Source organism: Stigmatopora argus, chromosome 1 (genome assembly GCF_051989625.1).
Source record: "Stigmatopora argus isolate UIUO_Sarg chromosome 1, RoL_Sarg_1.0, whole genome shotgun sequence".
NCBI lineage: Eukaryota > Metazoa > Chordata > Actinopteri > Syngnathiformes > Syngnathidae > Stigmatopora > Stigmatopora argus.
Genome location: NC_135387.1, coordinates 16,072,824 through 16,091,448, shown reverse-complemented (window position 1 = coordinate 16,091,448; position 18,625 = coordinate 16,072,824). Strand labels below are relative to the sequence as shown.

At 38.7% G+C, this 18,625-nt stretch overlaps 1 protein-coding gene across 11 annotated transcripts in view; it reads right to left on the bottom strand.

Moving 5' to 3' along the window:
• Positions 1 to 17,380, bottom strand: part of casz1 (castor zinc finger 1) — a 152,559-nt gene extending 135,179 nt beyond the window's left edge. For 3 of the 11 annotated variants that reach the window (XM_077603126.1, XM_077603158.1, XM_077603142.1), the window contains exons 1-3: positions 17,168 to 17,380; positions 16,056 to 16,186; positions 12,255 to 15,960 (exon numbers count right to left, since the gene is read on the bottom strand). The gene's annotated coding sequence lies outside the window, so the exon portion shown is untranslated. The remainder of the gene's footprint in view (positions 1 to 12,254; positions 15,961 to 16,055; positions 16,187 to 17,167) is intronic. The other 8 variants (XM_077603212.1, XM_077603167.1, XM_077603196.1 and 5 more) reach the window with 8 other exon arrangements.
• Between the last annotated feature and the right edge of the window lie 1,245 nt (positions 17,381 to 18,625).

The window sequence follows — 18,625 nt, the reverse complement described above, 5'->3', positions numbered from 1 at the left end:
CTGTCAACTTCCAAGACTGAACTCACTACTGATTTGGTTCCTATTTTAATATTTGTCTGAGAGGATTTGTAATGTAGCAATAAATCGAAAAGTCTGCACTGTTTTTATGCATTTAAGCTTGATTTACAGTCAAGTGCTGAGTGGCTATCAAACAAAAAACTGCTTTATGTCATTATACAAGGTGTTGGGTCATGTTTAGATGGAGGTTACGTCACACTGTGTTTCCAAGCACTTTGGGTTAAAAGTTACCAAATGAAAATTTAGCATTTTGAGTTTTTTGTTTTTAATGGATTGTATAGTTTTCAGTATTCAAACATTCAGCAGTGCTGCAGGGACAAGCTAAAATAGCAAGTTAAGATCCTCGCTTCCCAGCCTCAAAGTGTGATTTATGACAAGGAAGCCAGAACCATTATAGCATTTTTATTATTATTGTTCTTTCACGGCTAATGCAACAATAGATTTTTGCATGATTGATGCATTACACTAAACATTAGATGATTGCATTACTTTGCATAGAACAGCTAAATGACACAAGATTACTTATTGTTATTTTCTGCTGTGATCTTACGCTAAGTGCAATGCATACAGTATTTCTTGGCATATATTGATTACCGCACAGGCAGAGCATATACACATTGAATAAACTGTGTATATGAATGTGGACTGTCTGTAATAGCTTTGATTGCCTGATTTCAACAATGCTTTCCTGAGTAAACTGACTTTGTGAGATGAAAGTTAGCAAATGTGTAGCAGATCGAATAAAGACAGTCACTCTCTTCTCTCTACAAATCATAACAATGGGCTCTTGTGTGGAGGACTATGAAATTCCACATGTAATAGGAAGGATTTGTGTCCTTGTTTTAGTTCTGACTGTCCAACCCTCCATTCTCAGAATGTTATTTCATGGCATCGGAATGGCAAACACTGTTTTAACTCATACATTACACTACTTATTATATGGTGGTAGTGTGCCTGGAATATTTTTCACAATTCCATACATTTAAGAGGGAAAGAAAATTAATTTACAGTATGGAGCTCATGAGATGGACCGATGGATGTGGTTAGTACGTCCACTTCACAGTTCTGAGATCGAGGGTTCAATCCCAGGATTTATCCTTCCTACGTGGCGATTGCATGTGCTCCCGGGCCTCCGTACGTTTTCTCCGAGTACTCCGGTTTCCTCCCACATTCCAAAAACATGCATGTTAGGCTTGTTCCACACTTTAATTTGCTCCTGGGTATGAGTGTGATCGTAAATGTGCCCTGTGATTGGCTGGGAACCAATTGAAGGTATCCCTCCGCCTGCTGACTATAGTTGGTTGGCTATATTTGAATACAAATATATATTATTTTATTCCTTATTCTATTAAAAAAATAAGGAATCAGAATCTCCAAGGTTTTATAGCAGTGTGGACTACATCGATGGCCATCCTCCTAAACATTTCCTCCATCAAAATGTCGACACACTTTTGCATTTTGCAAGCATTCCGGTATGTGTGTTTATCATATCCGTCCCAGTAATGTTGGGCAAAGAGCCATTGATTTTTCCTCTCAAAGTGCTAATTTGTGCCAGTCTTGTGTAAGCGCACTATAATTACATGAAAACGTAAACTCAAAGGTCTGCCTGACAAAGATAGGAAAGTGTAATAAAGCAACTTTTGGTTTCTCAGCTGTGGGGACTTGTATAGAATATCCACAGAATGTTTTAAAGAATATAGCACATTTATCTACAGGAAATGGCCTGGGGCAAAACACCTGGCTTATAAAGTACTTGCCATCTGAACAAGGTGAGTTTTTTTGTTTTTTTTTCTTAAACATAATACGTACTTTATGTAACACAATCCCTTGTTTTGTTTGTTGTTATCATTTGCCCCTAGAACTTGTCCTGTACAACTGCATAGATGTTGGTAAATAAAACAGTTTGACTTCATGCCAAACTCAAAGCAACGAAATACATCTATTTGCAATTAAATTTTACCATCTATTACATTGCTACAATAAGGTACTCTCATGATAGCCACTGGAATTTTCAATTTTTTTACCTTTGCCAACAAGATAAGGGCACAAAAGGTTAAATTCATGTTAACTTTTTAAACTATTGTTAAGTGCAAAATGTACTTTTAATTATTGCCATTAAAAATTGTAAAAAATAAGAATTAAAAAAAAGGTAAAGAGGAAAAAAAAATTACATCATGAGCCACAAAATATACGAGGTGAAAATAGTTTTACATTTCTGGATCCTTTTTGAAATTGGAAAAAGGTTGAGAGACTAGCGTTAATTAAAATTGCTTAACTTAAAGATGCTGGATGGTCTCTGCAAGTGATCTCAGCCAAAAGTTTCTTAAGAACTTTATATGACAAAATGTTACTTGGCTATTAAAACTTGATCTAAAATGTAGAGAAACAAAACTTCCTGTTGGAGTGAGCAAACATGAGGTAAACAAGGCAAAGGGAGAATCTGGCATGGCCTAAGCAAAGACATAAAAAGATTTTCCCTTGTATTTAATGTCTTCCATAATTCATTCCTAGCAAAAGCTAATCAATAGGATCTTAATGAAAACTTGAGCCATATTTTATTTTGCTGCAGAGAAGTTCCAGATCAGCATTTGTTGCCTTGTTATATGCCGCTTTTCACCCCCCAGGCTCTTTGACAGATGTGCATCACATTCGTAAGCACTCGAATATCTTCTACATTCTCAAATGATTGGTCAAAACATTGCAGAGCCATAAAAAATAATCTTGATGAAAAAAAATCTTTGTGAGCATAGCAGTTAATTATTAGGTTAAAAAATACAATTTTCTTGTAAGAAAATCGAACTAGATTAAATATAAATTACTAACATTGGTTCATTCATTCCTTTTCTGAAACTCTTTTACCCTCTCACAAGAGTCGCTGGGGTGCTCGAACATATCCCAGCCAACTATGACCAGTAAGACACTGTTAATTGGTTCCCAGCCAATCAAATTGTTACTATAAATTATTCATTCATTTTCCATATCGCTTGTCTCCACAAGGGTGGTGCTGGAGCCTAACCCAGCTAACGATGCGCGGTAGGCGGGGGACACTCTAAATTGGTTACCAGCATGTCACAGGGCACCAGGAGACGGACAACCATTCACACTCACACTCATACGGTTTACTGTTTACTGCATTTTACTGTATATATGGTATAGCATTTCCCAACTACTGTATAGTGGTCAGGAATAATTACATATTTACTGTGGAACCACTATATAAAAATCCTTGACTTGAGCAAGAACAAAGAAAAAATATGCATTGAAACTGTTAATAGAAACAACTTGTTAACTGACTATTGAAATGTAAAGCTAATTGTTTCCAGTGATCCTTGTCAATGTACAGGTTCTGGTATTGCTTGGGTTCCCGTCAACTATCTATAACTACAATTAGATGGGAAAAGGTCATTTTTCATGCTTGGAAAGGCATCCTAATGAGCTGGTCGCCACCTATTTAACACTTCTCTCCAGTCCACTAAAACAGATTTTCTGTATCTACCAGGCAACATGTGACACTTGAACTGGAAACTCAACAAGATGGTTTTGTTTTGTTGTCTTATGGAGATGTGTTGAATGCCTGTGTTCAGTGTAAATTTATCACAAAAAAACAATAATGTTTTAAAGGTCAGGCCATAAAATCCAATACTGACTGTCTTTACACTGCCAAGAGCATTATTTATAGTTCATGCCAAGCTGAGCATTTTCATGTGCTGGAACACTATTTCTTGGGGGGGAAAAATGCCTGTGATACATCTACTACGTATAATGTGACATTAGTTGTATTGAGAGCTGTCCACTGGCTAGATGTCATTTGCATTTGGATTTGCATTTTCAGCCAGAGGTGAGCGGGTGGACACCCTGAGCTGATATCATATTAGCTGACACCTCGAATAGTACGTGGATACATCCTCACTCTTTTAACAGTCAAGAGCCATGATCAAGTGAATCCTAATCACAGTATTAATATGCCTTGAATGTGTAAAATCAGATTGTTCTTTTCTGTGTGTTTCATGTTCGAACGGGAGAACATGTGACTTGGCATGCCTTCAAAAAACACTAAGGCTTCCATCAGTCACTGATTATTGCAATGACGAACTAAAATCCCTTAACACAAAGGAACCGGCAGAGCATTGCTTTAGCTGTCACATTTAACTAGTGAAAGTGACCTTAGCCTATACATGCTGAAAGAGGACGAATCATATTCAATTAGACAGGAATATTCCATCAGACATGCATTCAGTGTTGATTAATATTAAACCCCAACTCCTGTCTTCCCATTTTCAATTTATATCTGCAAATTTCTAGCCAATAGTTTGGAATATTGGATAGAAGTGACAGTAGACAGCTGCAGAGGGGCTGTCTCGTTTGTGTGTTAAGACTAGCTGATTGCAGCGGCGCTCAACTACCACTCGCCTCGCCCTTATGGCACACTGTGTTTACGCCGATCCCTCAGGCCATTTGTTTGCAGCACTTCCTTGGCCCACAGCACCATGCATAATGCACGAATGAAAATGTTAACAGTGGCAAATAAAATCGGCAAGGTGCCCCCACAAATCAGAGCAGTTTAGGAGCACATTTAATCATCCATGCGTTGGGGACAAAGCATAGCAATTAATTGTGGCATTTCAAAGAAGACCCCATTTTTCCAGCATCCCTTTAAGCTTCTTGCACATTTGCCCAAGCATGTTCGAGATGGCAGTGACAGGGTCCTCTTTCTAAATAAAATCCGTGTGCAGCTCTATCAGACAACTCCGCATTTTGGCCCAATTATGCTTATCATCACATCAAATAGATGACGGAAGGAATCCCCTGAAGACAGTTGCAATGAGTTACATCAACACAGCCCACCAAACAAGAGAAATAATAAAAAACAGACATTGTTTGATGAGAGTCTCCCAAGTATATGCACGGAAAGAAGCACCATCAAGGCCTTGTATTTTTCTACTCTGTTGCAAGACAAACGTATTACATCATATTTGTTGTCAGGAAAATAAATATTTCAGTCTGCTGGATATAGTAGATGAGTTAAAACAGAAAGTCAAATGCCATCAATCTCATATTCAGAGGGGGCAAGAAAAACAACCACACTATCATATCAGATTTAAGTGAATTGAGAACTACCGTGGAATCCAAAAGCTCAGACTGGTAACTGTCACGGGACTTAAGGACAGCATTTCATGCAGATACAATCTGTAGTGCCTTTCAGCACTTCCTGAACACTAGACACCCTAATCTAATGACAGGGGGATAGAATCTAGTTGAGCTTTTAGCCCCATGCCAGGATGCCTCCTCCTCAATCTGACTGCAGTCAAAAACCCACTTGTTATTTTGACTTGTTATATTTCCACTATATCTTCCCTGAGGTGCACTCGGCACGGCTTGAGTCACCATTGTCCAAGTCTTTAGAGTAGGGAACCACACACACTCACACACACATGCAAGCTGGTGGCAAGGTTATAGCCAGTCAAACAAGGGGGCACTCGTATTCTGCCAACCCCAGGGAAAACGCACAGAGGGCTCCGGAGAAGGAAAACAGAGATGTGCCGTGTTGCTGACATGGCAGCCGTCACGTCATACTAAGCATTAAAAGTGATGTGCACAGACAGCACTGAGATTTGTGTAATGCTTCTTAGCAAACAGTAAAGGGTTGGTGGATTACAGGACCCACAATAGCCTTCTGAATACCTATGAGCAGGCCTAGAAATTTCAAAGATCAGGTTTCATCTAAAATGTTAATTCCTAAAGGCAGGATTAAACCTAATTTACAACAAAAGCATATAATTTTCTTGTGAATCGGAGAGGCAAACACCTGATTGTTTATCACAATATGTTGAGAATGATCAAGCCTTCAAGAAAAATATATTTCCCCAGTTTTAATTCATTACCAAAACGTTTTCAAATTTATACTGCAAGCTCCTAGTTTAGCAAATGAATGTCTAGAGGTTTGTACCTTATGCCAAAAAACATGGAACAAAAACATTTAACTTACCAATTTGTCACCATGACTAGTAGTTTTTATTGTCACTCTTGTTGAGGTCCACTCACACTATTTCCCTTCTTAGGGTTAATAGGAGCAGACATGGTGTTGAACCTAATCTTAATTAAAGTGCAATGAATTAAGAAAAGATGCATTTATACATGGCGCCCCTAATGTGACACAATTCTAATTTTTTTCCCCAAGTGCCATAATTTGAATACTCGTCATGGGGTCACTGTAAATTGGATATTGTTAGCTTTGGGTAAATCTTGTTCACTTGCATTTTTAGCATCTGTCCATGAGATGAGATCAGAGGAGATTTCATTTCAAATGTACCACAATAGCCTGGATTATATCATTAAAAAAAAAACTAAAAACTGCCACCTTCGGCATACATAAAATTTCTATATCTGTATCAAAAGTTCTACTTAAATATTTTGTCCAAGTTTTAAACCCTGGAGATCATTCTCAGTCTTAGAAGCACAAAAATATGTTCTTCCTATAATGTACTGTATTGCACTTAATCTTACCACAAGTAGGATCAGAGGGACAAAAATATATGTGTGAGGCTACCACTTTCATGACAGTCATAGCCACAGGCTTTAACAAGCGCTTCTTTATTTAATGGATATATCAAGACAAAGCAAGCTTACTAATAAGTAAGCGAAAGATGGCAAACACAATATCAATGATAAATCACTTCCAATTTTATGGCATCTAATAAGTTGATGCAAAGCCATTATTCTTCCCACCCATCATTCAAACATTTAACGCGTATTTACAAGGAACTTGTTAAAATAACTAATAATATTCAGTGGCAATTTCACTGTGAAATTTATTGGTTTTGAGTGTTTAAAAAGATGACATGTACAACAAACTGTCAAAATTCCCTCATTTGCATAGACAACCTATAACTCATGATACCTTGCATTGATTTTTTTTTTAACAAAACGAGTCATAAAAGAGGCATTCAACATGAGTGATAGCAGAAAGTCCTCCACAAAGTCGCACCGCAGAGACAGTTTTAGCCCCCAAAACAAATGTGCCTGAGATCAAGTGAGCCAATAAAAAGACGTATATCCTAAAGCTTTGACTTATTTATTCTGTGTGGATGAACGCAAGATGGAACATCTCATATAGCCGCATATTTTTTTTTAATTAATTGTGATAAAAGGGCTAATTTAGAGGCTTCACTACAAAAGTGAGCCAAACAATGATATTTGCAGAACTCACCTATGCTCGTCAAATCTTTCAATTCGTCTTGATAGTCAATGTCTTTGGTTGTGTGAGAGATTTGTTAAGTGCCTCTTTAGAACCTAGAATTTGGATACTTTCCCTCAAAAATGGTGATTAGACCAAGGTTGGGGAATTAGATTTGCCCTTACAAATACATTCAGAGGATTTTGCACAAAAACCCAGTGACCCAAGCCTGTCTCAACTGTCCAAGTCACAAGAGCCCATGTTGGCGTTGATTGCGAGGCTATGAGGAGTCTCTCCCTGGTGCCCTCTCAGTGTAACTCTAATTAATAGCCAATTCATCTTCTCTGATCTGAGCCAGCACACGGAGTAATATATCGTTAGTTTGGCAACCGAGCTATTAAAGTGTAATAACCAAGTACCAGCACTCAATTTGGAAGAGTAGCACATACTTAACCATGGAGTGGAAATAATTAATTTATTGGTGGATCTACTGTAACCAATCATATACTAGAATTCACAGCATGATCAGATCAGCACTTGTATGTTAAAAACAGAAGGGAAAAGGTTTCCAGAAGAAACTGTCCCATAACGTCAATAATATCTGTGTGTCTGTTTTTTGAAGTGTAAGACAAGTTTTTGATAAAGCTTCCCAGAAGCATATTTTCTGCCCAACTGCTTCATCATGGATGTTAATAGGTTAAACACTGCAATCAGGGCAATGGAAAAAAAACTGACCAAAGAATGGCAACAAGGGCAGAAGAGGGGTTGAGATGCCTCATTTAGAAACGAACCTTCAACACAAATTAAACCAAATCAGGATTTTTGATCACGCTTGAATCCTATTTCAAGAAACAATTCAAAAAGCCAGATGGCAAAAGGTATCTTTACTAACATGGAAATTACAAAAAGAAAACGATTTCTTCAATCACACGCCACAGTGCAATATTGTTTCAAAACTCATACTTGCATAACACAAAATCCACAAGGCTGTCTCTTGTACTTTTCGCCTGCCACCAAAGCTAAACTTTTATAACCTATTATTCTTTTTGCTAGAACTAATGAAGTTTTTGTCTCTGCAGCTTAATGCACTAATTGACCATTTTTTTGGAGGACAGCCCAGATGGAAAAATAAGCAGCCCCTTAAAGACAGCACTCCCTTGCTCATTTCATTTGCTTCAAGTCCCTTATTAATTAAACTTTCACCAAGTCGGGATTTTTATTAAAAAGATAATGGTTGCTGTAGCATAAAATCAAAGCTACTCTATTGTCTAGGCAGCTTTCTATTAAAAAAAAAGACTTCTTTTTTTTAACATAATTTCTTGCGGTAACAGAAAAAGGCCTACAGGAAACTTTTTCCTTTTTCCTTTGCTTGGGCTGCATAGATAAGTCAAGCCTACTAATTGCAAAATCATGAGTATTTACTGTACAGCAAACAGGCAGCAACATCATGCTGAGTGGAGCCTTGAGGGTAAATATAGGTATGTTTTTCCATCATTGTGTGTCAAGCCATACACCCCAAACACACTGGCACAGCCAAATATTGACAGTAATTTTAGGATCAGTCATCCACTTGATCAATTAAAGCCCATGAATGACATTAACTTCGCGACAAACTTCATAAACGTGCAAATTATAGTTGGATAAAGATGAATGTTTGTAAACATACCACCCCAATCAAGTGGAGCACACTATGTGGAAAGAACATGAATAAGAGCCAGTTTGAAATTAGCTTCAACACATGAATCAGTGAATTGCTTTAAAAATTAATTTCGGGAGATATTGAAAAGAATAATTTGAATTACTATTGTTAGTTAGGCCACCTGATTGTGTAGGGGTTCTCCCGCCTGACTTTGGTGCGGGCAAGCATGGGATCAATTCCTGCTCTGTGGAGGTATGAGTGTGTGTAATTGGTTGTCTGTCTGTGTGTGTGTGTGTGTGTTTTTGTGTGCCCTATGGCTGACTGGCTAGTCTGCCTTTAGCCCAAAGTCATCTAGGATAGGTTCAGGCAACCCCCGCATCCCTGGCGAGGATGCGCACTACGGAAGATGAATGAATTATTACTTAAAATTTGATATAGCCCAAATATACGCAAATAATACAAATCTGATGATACAAAAGAACATCAAATGTGAAAATCTGTGACAAAACAAATTAAGAAAACAACAACCACGTTCACACAGCTACTTTAGCTCATATCACATGGAAAACAGCTAACTACAGTTATTTTGAACTTAAGAGACATTTTTCAATTCAAAGATGACAGCATGACATACACTTCTGTACTCTTTTTTTAGTCTGTGAGGTGAACATGGGGTTTTCTGCTTTTTCTAACAGTGAGTCGTACGCCGTTGTTTCTGCCATTCTTCACGTGAATAATTTTGAAACCATACTTCGGTTTAGGTAAGTGTTAGAGTATGTGTTTGATGTATTGGCCAACTCGTGTTTTCCTTATACTATACTTAATTAGTCGTTAGGTTAGAAAGCTTCTGTTCGGTCACCCTTCCTGTATTTGTCAATTTGCTCGCCTGCCCCGACCTTGGCTCTCCGCTGCCCTTTGCTTGTCTCCTGCTTGTTCCTCAATAAAAGGTGTCGATAACCTACTGATGGGGAGCTCTCAGAATTCGGTAGCTGGAAGTTTTTTTTTGTTGTTGTTGTTTTTCTTGGCAATTTCATGAAGAACCACATTTATTTTCTTCGTGTTTTTTTACTAGATGAGCCAGGAAACCACTGTTCTGTCTGGTTTTGTATGGTCAGTCAAACAGAGCCAAACGTAACTACCAGTACTAAGTTAGATTTAATTGGTGAAAGAATCAGTCTAACAAACAAAAACTAATAAGTTAACTGAAAAGTAGAATAGAATATATATTAAAAGGAAGTTTAAGTACAATAAACCCATATGTTAATTAAATTTAAATTAGTGATCTTATGTTTGACTGGCTGAAAATAATTTAAGGATGTAAATTAAATGTGGAGGGGAGTGCTTTGCAGTTTTTTTCTCCAGACAAAGATAACTGTTGACAACATTTTCCACCCAGTTTGCCATTTCTGTCAGACTGAAAATCTAAAATTGCAACTAAGATGTTTCCAAGTTACAACAGCCGTTAACAAATCATACCTCATTAGCTTTTTCTCCCCAACTGCCGAGATTGTAAGGACACGTTGTAGAGAAAATGCTACTTAACAAGAAGGAATTTATAATTAAAAGAAAAACAGTATTCCTGTGTGCATGAAAACAAATCTGATCGTCTTTTTAAGTAAGATCATTTGAAGTCATTAAGAAGATAAGTCGAGCAGTGCATGTAATGATGTGAATTTTGCTGTATTGTTCCTCTGAGTGTATAGTAGCATCTTACTCAGGCCTAATTTGTGCCACTGCTTCCTCCTGTGAACAGACCCCAGTCATTTTTAAACGCTGTTTAAAAATGCAGTGTGATTATCCACTAAATTGCAACAAAGTATTTCCCTGTGCATCTTGGGGATAGGGAGGTTAAAATTTTTAATTAGCATTTGTGGATAAAAGCGAGGTCTTTGTGGCATTTCGAACATGGTATCCCAAAATGACCCCCACTTTCAAAGAGTTGTCACCCACATGATTTCAAACTAATAGATCCGAGGGGAGGCCAGGAGTCCTGGTATGAAGGGGTGCAATAATCACTTTGCTCTTCTGCGGCACAAGGACGAAAAACCCCACAGGACAAGACATGTTTAAATAATCCAAAACTTTTCTTTAATCGTAGTTTAGAAAATTGGCTTGGACCTTCAGATGAAGACAGCTGCACTACCCCATGGCCATTTATTTAGAGACACTAAGGGTCCCCCTTTAAATATTTACATTGTCCCATGGTGTAGCAATATTGTCCAAGAATGAGGAGATAAGAGCCATGGAGGTGTGGTCAAGTCTTCCAAATCAATTTGCTAATGGCAAAAGCTGCAATAGGAGAGCAGGATGAAGTCCCTTCTGGCAAGTTGTAGTATATAAACAATGAAAAATTTATTTTCTTCTTTTGCCAAGAGTATTGCTGGAGTGGGTTGTCTTCCACTAGCGAAGCCCAAACTACATGTCGCTGCTGTGGTAACTGTGAGGTCTCCAAACATAAATTAGTCTCTCAGGAACAACAATTTTGCACCTACTCGGGGACTAAATGTTACTAGGAGGGCTTATTATTCTTACAGAACTGGCATGAACAGACCTGGCAGCTATTGTGCAAACAAACATTAAAGGGACTTGATGCATACAAAAACTGAAGAACATAAACACAACATACCGCAAGACACAAAGGTTCAACTAAGATCATCTTTGACCTTCAAATCCTAAACAATGGGCATATCCCTCCCCTAGAGAGCAAGGTGCCCAGACATTTCCTTTCCAACCCCGGGGACAGAGGGCAACCCAGTACCTGTTATGATAATAGCCCACAATCTCTTGGGGGTTGCGGGTATAACCTGTATATCTCTTGAATGCCACATTATCTATACACTCCTTTTCCTCTCTAAGATCTTTCTTGAGGGCCCAACTATTTGGATATGGGCATGTCAAAGTCAACATATTGAAACAGCTCTAAGGGCAATAATGTCAGATCTGTAGGCAAGTCTGTAGGCAAGAAAACTGGGCTTTGCAGCGTTGGCATTAACTGCTACTTGAAGGAATCGCCAAGGTGAACATAATAAGACCACAAAAATTTTAATAGAAGTAGGATTTTGAAGCATGGGAAAATTTCATGTCAATTTCTATCATAGCTTTGTTTGGTTACGTGTAAATAAGCATACCCAAAATATTGAGTCTTGAATTATGTGTAGGTGGGTAATCTGAAGTAGTTTCCCATTTGTGAATCGAAGACTCAGTCAACGTATATGTTGTGTTTTAAACACATAATTAAAGCTTTTCTGATGGACAATTTGTGTATTGTGAAGATGCTTAACACACATTAGGGGAAAATATTATTAATATCAACCATAACTGGGATTGTCATCCGCTGCATCCCTGAACAATCAAAACCGAGTATTCATACATAAGGAAAAATGGGGGGAAAACCTGTTGCGCTGACATTTTGTTACAACTCACCGCAAAACATGCCCATCACAATGGACCGTTGTGTAGGGAATCTGTGTTGAGATCACCATGGTGATGCCTCTCTGCCTCCTGAGGCTCCTAGGTGGTGGTTGTAGAGTTCATGGGGGGAGGACAGCAATAGAGTAAAGTAAGCAGCAACCAAAAATGCAGTGATAAAGAAAATGACTTTGAACACATAATTCAAAGATATTTAAACATACATAATCGTTCCGGCAGGGTTGATTTAATGAGCATAGCTAAGAGAGTAAATCAGACGTGGGCAGAACTGAGAGTGAACAAACACTGTTGCAGAAAAAAATATTTGAAAAGAATAACAATACAGTCATGCCTTGAGATACGAGCTTAATGCGTTCCGGGACTGAGCTCGTATGTCGATTTACTCGTATCTCAAATCAACGTTTCCCATAGAAATGAACTAAATACAAATTAATTCGTTCCTACCCTCTGAAAAAAAACACCAAAAAACAGGATATTACAATGGAAAAACATTTTTATTGGTTGTAATTCACCATCTGCTAACAGAGTAACAAATAACTAGTGGTTATGATGTCTAATAATAAAATGAAACACTATTCAACCCAACGTGGAGTTCGCGGATGGGAGAGAGAGACTTGACGGATGCACTCGTAACGTAACATAAACTTTAAATTAAAAAAATGCAATCTTACGTTACATTAAATTTAAACCTTCTTGTGCAATAACAAACTAAATGCAATGCTCCGCCCAGTGCTTGTAGAGATCTTCGCAAGAGGGAGATGTAGCGAGAAATCATAAGCAGCCTCTCGTGGCCACCTGACTGTCTTGTATGCTCATATCTGAAAATTTGTCTCGTAGCTCAAGGTAAATATTTGCTCGAAATTTTTTCTCGTATCTCAAATTCTTCGTATGTCGGGCCACTCGTATGTCAAGGTCTTACTATAGGGTGAGCAAAGTTTTAAACATCTCTTTCAGGATATATTATCCTTCCTTGTATTACAAAAAAGCACAGATTAAACTGTGCAAGACATAGGGAAATTCCAACTGTACACCACCAGCTCCAATTGTTGTTAGTGATGTTAGTGAAAAAAGACTGTTCTAATTAGTGTGAGCATAAAAATTGCCCACTTTTCACTACGGATTAAGATTAATGTGCCACATCTGAGTTGATTAATGCATATGGATATAATAATATTGCCAACCCTCTTTAGAAAACACAGGGTGACGGCACATTGGACTGTGAGCTCAGAAGAGAGAATAAATAAGCACTGCATTGGATTTCCATTAAAGCAACATGGTTGAACAACTGCTACAAGTGAGTGGCAATTTATTAAATGAGTTAATTGGTCACTAGTTCTTCCAATTTAATCCAATACTTGTTTTCTGGACCACACCCAAAGTGGAGGGAGTTCCTTTAAGTTCAGCATTCCGCTGAAGGCGGAACTCCCTCAATTGGATCTTTAATGTGGCTTCTAAATCCCACAGGGAAATCTTATTACTTAATATGTCCAAAAATGGGTGTTTTAAAGTCTTGAAGAGGTGCCAGATGGTGCATTGCCATTGAGAAGGTAAAACATAACCTTCACCCAGCGTCTAAACGCCCTCAGTTTCTCCTTGAACAACTACCCTATATAGTGCACCTCTGGTCCCAAAGTGGCCAGCTGGGAATGGTGCGTCTGTGCTGACGTCCCTCCTAACCTTGGACAGTCGAAGGATTACCGTGAATTTACACTCAATGCTCCTTCTTTCCTTAAGACTTATTAGGAATGATAATGAGCTCAGAAAGGGGCTGCTTGTCCCTTTCTCAACTCTGTGACTTGTTCCATTCTCCAACCCCTACAACTTCAAACATGTCTCATCCTCAAATCTATTGAAAATGCCAACATTGAATGGCCAAAAAGGCCATTTTCATTCAAGTATGAAATGTAGACCAATCAATATTTATTTCATGGCCATACTTCTTTCTGTTTGTTTTTGTGATTTGTTTATTTAGCTTGGGAATTTTCCTTCAGTCCCAGATGGGGGTTAACACACGGAATGCAATTCTCCTTGAACCTCCATTATATTGGATTTTTCTACTGGCTGATCAAGTATGCAAAAATACAAAAATGACATTTCCTCTTTACTGAAAGAAGAAAAAAATCAAGGTGATTAAAAAAAAGGCTGTGTTGCTAGTATACTAGCACATATTAAAGGCACTATATTTTTACAAGGCCAAACACTATGCTTGTGTGAATTTGTACACAAAATCATTACACAAAGGGGCAATTGATAAAGCTTATGAGCTGGGAAAGAAAACTAATGGCTCTTGAAGCCTGTCAAGCGGTGCCTGGGATTACTGATGCTTATTTGACATTAAAAGACAAGGGGTCCACAGCCAAGGTCAAAGAGAGGCAGAATGCACATGGGTTTAATTCCACACACCCGTTGACAGATGCAGATGGGTACTTACGAGATATGACGCATCTCATCGACTGAAAGGGCTGCAGGAATTAAAAACATTTGTGGCACCGCAAGACAATTAACAAATGCATGTCCACAATAATAGATTTTGCTTATCTTTATGAAAGAATATCAATATATAACAAAACACAGACGGCGAAAACAGGACAAATTGTGAAAATATTGGCTCTTTGAGCAGTCTATGCATACCTACAAGTGTAGTACACATCTAGCAGGAGTTGAACATTTCCAACCTTTGCAATCAAAGTCTATAAAGGTAGTTTGGTCCTCTAAAAAGTTAGAGTTCTTGTGTCTGGTCTAACATGACTTTTTTTTGTCCTCCCTGATCTACCCAGATCACAGTTAAAAAAAATCAAAAATATTAAACTTGTTCAATATTTTTCTATTCCATATCCCAACAAATGTGTAACCCTTGATTTTGCTCGAGCAACGGACTGCTGCACTGAAAAAAAATGAAACAGAACAATGACCTATTGGGATGCAAAAAGAGAATGAACTCTGAAAATCAAACTGCAACTGTATTACCATTTAGTAGTTTCTCCCACATTATGGAAGATAATGACATACTGATAAAGACATAGAAACATTAGGGAAGGGAGGCGGTGAGCGGTCAAAAGACAGGAAAAGAAATAAGGGGCAGTATGTTTGACAGATGGATATTGCTGTGTCACATCAATGCTAAACAGAGATGGGAATCTATGCCACCAGTCAGACAGTGAAGGTTGGATGATGTCCAGATCAAGAACAGACCTTCATGCAGCAGAAGACACGTGCCGTCACATTCCACACTGATGGAGCACTAACTTATCATATATGTCTTTTTGTGTGTGCGTGTGGGGGGTTAAAGTGCAGCTCACCCATAGCTGCAATACATGCAGCTGGACTATTGTACTTGGCAGTGTCACTTGCTGTAGGTCATTACAGTCAGTGATCTCTTGAAATATTGTATATAGGTCTCCATCAAAATCAACTTACCCTTTAATCTGTCTAATACTGTCAATCAGTTGACAGAAAACGCAAGCTGATTTCCTAACATAACATGTATTTCTTGTGTGGTTTCTTTGCATGCATGAATGGATAAAACAAAACTGCTGTGTGATGGCAAATATCACCAAAGTACACACATTAGGTACAATAGAAAAAGAATCAAAGCACAAAAAGGGACATTGAAATGATAAAATTGAAAAACAGTCATTGTTTACCTTATGTTGTACTAGCTGTGGCATTTTAATAAAGATGATGGCTTTCCATGAATGATCTGTTTAACCAAAGACAGGAGGGGAAGGAGAGAGAGGGGGAAGGATAATTAATTACTTGTGTGAGCTATTGCATGTGAGAGACAATAAAACCTGCCTGGTCGCCATGGATATGACATATTTGCTCTGAAAACAACACAATAATTAGCAAAGGCGAAAGATCCGGCGAGAATGGGAGAGACCTGAGTTTTAAAGTGCCAGTCATCTATTCTTGTCCTCATCTTCATCCTTGAAATTACAAACAAATAAACACCAGTTAGAACAAATGGGGAGTATTTGAGAGGGAGAAAAGGCATGTGAATTAAAATCTTACATCATAATGGTGTTTTGGAGTGATTGCCACTAAGCTAACAGGCAGTTTTTAAACAGATTGTTTGTTCTACGGGAGGTAGAAGTCATTAAACCTGCCTGTCAGCCACTAAGAGCAAACTTATGCAAAATCATATCACACAACTTGTGTGCTCTAGTGCGTAAACATTCATGAAAAATTGTAAGCGTTTACTCGCTATCTAATTGGGAATAAATGATGTGACTTGATATCCTATTTTTCACAAGTGAATCGTGAAACTAGATAAATGAGCAAGGATACTAATCATTTATAGAAAACAAATGAAGTAAAGCAAAAAAAAGGGAAATATGCAGAACTTCCGTGTTCTAAGCGCTTAATATTAAATTAATTTGAAGTAAACTACACTATATGCTATTTACAGCCTGTTTCACGCAAGTTGCAATACGTTTTCAAAAAAAAAGAAGGCAGTTTCATCACTTTTGTTATATATATAAAACACGACTTTGGCTAGTGCATTTATGTTCGTTGTCGACATCGAACAGTGATAAAGTTACATTAAGCGTCTGAACTTGTGTGAAGTGTGTGTATATTTCATGACTTTGGACAGGGGTAGGGCTTTGAAAGTTTGTAGTTTGTGATGAGAGGGCGAGTGTTAAAAGGTGGAGGGGGCAGGACAGCAGCCTTCACCGGCGGCTCCAGGAGTCTTCGCTGCCGGTGGAAGAGCCGCCAAACGACGGGGAGCGAGCGCGACTCCCCTCGGCCAACCGTATGGATGTGGTGATAGTAGTACTACTTTCCCAGGTCCCCTCCCTTTTCATGCCAAGCTGTACGCACTACTGCTTCGTCTCCACTTCGGACTTTCTTCTACGCAGGGGAGTGAAACATGCAAAGCACATTGGGAGGAAAAGCCAAACTCTTACCTGTGTGGACTTTGTCGCCCTGCCGTCACTTGAAACTCCAAGCGACCCACGTGCCTTGGCGGTGAGTGGCGTCTTTACGGGAGTTTTCATATTATTATATTTGCATCATCAGTCGTAATATTGATTTCAGGAGGATGTTGTTTTCCTTTTTTAATGTGTCATATTCTAATTTCTTTTAAGGTGCGTCGCTCGGAAGATGTGCCCTGGAGACCCTGGGAAGAGGAGTCCGTAATTGAATTTGTCGCTTCATTGATGTGGCATGGAAAAAGTGGCCTGGATTCATCCTGACTTTGAACATTGCCCAAATACAACTCTCGCAAACTTTTTGTTTTACTGCATTTGCTGAGTACAATAAAAAATAAAATAAAAATCATATTTGAGAATGTATTTATATCATGGTTGGCCCAGTGGGGCGAGTGGTTAGTGCATCAGCCTCTCAGCTCTGGGGTCCTCGGTTCAAATCCAGGTCATGTCCATCTGTGTGGCGTTTGCATGTTCTCCCCGGGCCTGCATGAGTTTCCACCGGGTAGTCCGGTTCCCTCCCACATTGGAAAGGCATGCATGGTAGGCTGATTGGACACTCTAAATTGCCCCTAGGTATGGGTGTGAGTGTGCATGGTTATCTGTCTCCTCATGCCCTGTGATGGGCTGGCCATCAATTCAGGGTGTCCCCTGCCTGTGGCCCAGAGTCAGCTGGGATAGGCTCCAGCACCCCCCACGGGCCTAATGAGGATGAAGCGGTTTGGAAAATGAGATGAGATGAGGAGATTTATATAATATTTTTCTATGGTACCATTTTTTCATACTGGATGTGTTTCCTCACCCATTTTTGCCATACTTGCCTATGTGCATTTCAATTAATGGCCTTAAAGAAATATTTTTCTTTTCATTTTCTGAACCACTTTATCCTCATTAGGGTTGCAGGGGGTGCAAGAGCCTATCCCAGCTGATTTCAGGCCAGAGGGAGGGATTACCCTGTATTGGTGAAAACCCACACAGGCCCGCAGAGAACATACAAACTCCACACAGGTGGACTGACCTTGATTTGAACCTGGGACTCCCACTGTGAGGCCGACGCGCTCACCACTCAGCTGCCGGGCCGCCCCCTAAAGATCTTTAGTTACATATTACTGATTTTAAAAAAAGCCTGAATTTAAAAGAAAGCCAAAGTTTGTACCAAATTTGGAACACACCGTTTTCTAACACTCATTTAGGCTTTAAAAAAAAAATCTAAACCTGTTTTTTTTCGTGTCCCTTGGTTTGCAGTTAAATAAGTAATACACAGTCAAGTTTTGAGGCATGATGAGGAATATGGAAATCTCAGAATTTTCATTATTTCTTCTTGAGAAGCAAAAACTTTGTTTTCAAATGGGAGTGACAGTAGGAGCAGTAGTGATTGAGTCACTCTCTTTATATTTATTCATATCAGTCCTGGCAGCAACACTAACCACAATGTGG